The sequence below is a fragment of the Eurosta solidaginis genome, chromosome X (assembly GCF_040869045.1).
Source record: "Eurosta solidaginis isolate ZX-2024a chromosome X, ASM4086904v1, whole genome shotgun sequence".
NCBI lineage: Eukaryota > Metazoa > Arthropoda > Insecta > Diptera > Tephritidae > Eurosta > Eurosta solidaginis.
The window spans coordinates 54,329,963-54,333,660 of NC_090324.1; the positions used below are offsets into that span (position 1 = coordinate 54,329,963).

The 3,698-nt window shown below is 39.6% G+C and overlaps 1 pseudogene; it reads left to right on the plus strand.

Annotated features, from left to right (window-relative positions):
• Positions 1 to 1,697: 1,697 nt before the first annotated feature.
• On the plus strand, positions 1,698 to 2,844 carry LOC137234940 (forkhead box protein K1-like; annotated as a pseudogene).
• The last annotated feature ends 854 nt before the right edge of the window (positions 2,845 to 3,698 follow it).

The following is a 3,698-nucleotide window of genomic DNA, read 5'->3' on the forward strand; positions in this document are numbered from 1 at the left end:
AGCCTACCGCAGAAGAGAAAACTCATCTGCCCCAGATATTAGCCTTCTGTTCTATTAATCCCGTATATCCGGACGATTCGTCTCCATTTGAGAATTTGGAGAATCGGTTTTGTAAGTGGAATATTATGCATATTCGGACCTCGTGAGGTAGTATCAAAGAACGTATTCCGAATATTCTAAATTCACGGTTTATCCGGAACGCCTCCATGAATACTTAACGGAAAAGTGCTTTCCGAAATTTCAGAATAAAAACGTGAATACTCCCTGTGTAACAGGACCGCACAAAAGCTTGACTCGTCTGTCAAAATCAAATTTATAACTACCAAAGATACTTGTCTACTACCATTTCACTGAAGGGTATTGAATTATTCCCCGTTTCCCTACTTCGTACAAGTAATCCGTCCAGATTGCTCATCGAAGAACAAACCTCTAGTAATTGAATCAAACTCACCCACTCACTGAGACTGGTTAAAGCTGTTGCTGCCACACTCAGAGGTTGTTTCGGCGGCACCCAATAAAACTTCAAATATACCCAATGAGTTTTTGTTGACAATGAAAAAAAAGGAGAAACGCGTTGATTCTATGCGCTTTTATCCGAATATCGCAAGGACATACTTTGTTCGATACTAAAATATTATAAAAAGTTTGCTGATAAGCCTAAAAATTCACAACGTTTCTCTGCTTATAAATACCATTGGTCCGGCATCAGCTTACCCACAATGCTTGAAGTTACGCCGTGCTCCTTAGATCAATTGGGTCCAACAGCACAATTGACTATTCTTGAAATTGAAGCAATTTTTTCATGCACTTAGACGTTTACTTGCGAGTAAAGTTGAATATGCCGCAGTTTCAACTTTACCAGGCCTCCGCGAAATTATTGGCCCTAAAATTGTAGCCGCTTTACGCCGTAACGATTTGGCAGTGACATATGTTGCAATCGATATGATAAACTCACTATTGCGTTCAGTGAATCATTAACTGCTAATGATCATTTCAACAACAAGTTTTTTCAATTAGAATAAAAGTTTTCTAAGCGGGGTCGCCCATCGGCAGTGTTTGGCAAGCGCTCCGCGCGGAATTCTGCCATGAGAAGCGCTCAAAGAGGACTAATCTGCCGTGCAGATGCTGTTCAGAGTCGGCACAAAAGAAGAGGAACACGACACAAATTGAGAGAGAAGCTCGGCTTAGAATCTCTTCCGAGGTTATGGCGCCTTACATTATTTATGTCTATAATTGCGCATTTCACAAGAGAGTATTCATGCACAATTTTCCACTATAAAATTTGACCACATACGGCGAATTGCCTATATTATTTCTTAGTGAAAGGCTCTTAATACCGAACTGTGATTACTCGAAATTGCATTTCATTAACATTTGCGCTACTAAATAAGAAAACCTTATAAAATATTCGACTTCATACTCTGGCCCACGGTGTCACTAAACTCCCATTATTTTAAACTCTAGGCAAGAGGTTTTTCTCAGCCTCTAAAAGTGCCTGCGACCTTTGTGGAGCTGTTGTTGTTGAATTTGTTTGTCCAGATTTTTTAGGATCATAACCATAAGAATATTGACAGCAACAATTAGGCCACCACCAGCTTGTTAAAATATTAAATACCCAATAAATAAATCACAACCTAAGAAGAAACCATCTTTCAAAATTTGACGTCCATCATTATCGAAACATGTTAGTATACCGAATGGTATACTCAATAAACTTCATCGTACATTACGCATCCATACCGAAAAAGGAGCAAAAGAGCCCATATCTATCACCAACTGGTACAATAAGTGCTGGAAATAGTTGCCCAGCCAGCCCGCGTCACGGTTTTCATCAGAATCAAGCTACATACAACAACTGTAGCAATAGCAATATACAAATCCAAGATCTATTCCAAACACCATCAACTGTTAGCTACAGTCACAATGAGAAACCACCGTATGGCTATGATCAATTGATTGTACAGGCAATATCGGCAGCACCGGATAAACAATTGACATTATCGGGCATTTATTCATTTATTGTAAAACATTAACCATATTATCGTAAATAAACCAATAAAGGTTGGCAAAATTCTATACGCCACAATCTCAGTTTGAACAGGTATTTCATTAAAGTTGCACGCTCTCAAGATGAACCAGGCAAAGGTAGCTTCTGGCGTATTGATCCCGATAGTGGCGCAAAATTGATTGATCATAGCTATAAGAAGCGTCGTCAACGCAGCAGCCAAGGCTTTCGTTCATCATATGGCATGCCACGTTCGGCACCAGTCTCACCGAGTCACATGGATAACTCTCGTGAGAGCTCACCATTGCAGGATTTCGTTTTACAATCGGCTCCTGGATCGCCGGGCATGTCAATTGTGCAGCGTGCTGCTGATGGTGATCTTATGTACAGCAACACTACTCAGAATGTGCATCAATCGACGCCAAACAATTCTCAAAAGCAGCGGTAGCACATACTATGTTTCAAATCAAAATTCAGCTATGTCCGGTGGACAGCACCTTCAACAACAAAACAATGACAATGGCATTATAAGCAGTAATAATAGCAGTGGAAATGGTGTTGGTGCTTTGATTGCACTAAAACGTAGTCACGCATGGGCAGCTGGCGCTCAGCAGCATCAGAAGCAACAAAAACAACAGCATCATCATCAACAACAAGTGCAGACACTGCATCCGGATATTATTTAGGAGGAGGTACCAACAGATTATACTGGCAATATGGAAACGGGTGATGAATATATACTGGGTGGTAATAACAACGATGGTGGTGGTGGTGTTGGGGGTAGCAGCAGCTCCAGTGATGCTGCCAAGCGCCCTAAATATATATCTGAAGTACTCTGATGTGTTGCTGTTGCCGTTAAGGTTTCTCCTGCTAATGTTTGCAAGTAATGTGAAAAATAAAATTTTTAAATCAACAATGCAGTAATTTTCTTACCATTCTTGATGAGTGGCACCCTCACGCACTTACAAATGGCAGAGTTAGGGTGTTTTGGCTTCAACACCAATTTTTTCGAGTACGATGCCTTTGGCATGAGATGCTCCATCAAAAGAAGCTAATCTTTTCCATCTTGTTCTAAAATGCGCCTTTTCGTAATCTTTATCAGCCCAACGCTGATCGCGGCGATAATTCACATGCTTCCTGGCTACGCGAAGATCTCTTGGCTTGCCCATAATTTTTAAACGATCTCAAGCAATGTTAATTTTTCTTTTATGACTTAATACTCCAGGCCACGCCGTAGTAAAAAATTAAACGAAAGAACGGAAAATCACTTGATACATTTCCCGTTGTTTCAATTCATAGGAATTTTACATTCTATACACGGGTATGTATGAATGTGGGTTTTTTGTCTTTGCCGTTGGTATGCTGGTACCAGTGAGCGGAATTCTAAAAAGGGAATGGTAGTAGACGAAAAAATGAAAATAGTATGTAGTTGGTAGTTTTTACCAAGAAAACAACAGCTACAGTTTATATTTGTACCAAACAATTAATAATGTATTGTAAAAACAAACAACGCGCATTTCAAGGAAAACACGTAAACAATACAAAATTACATGTACATTTAAACATACCTACATAGCTTATGCCTATACGATACTCACTTTTTTCTTGTATCGTGAGTGTGAAATACTGACAAACATGTACCAAAACGTCTAATCACAGCAACAATATTCCAAAGTACCAAAAATACTGCCAC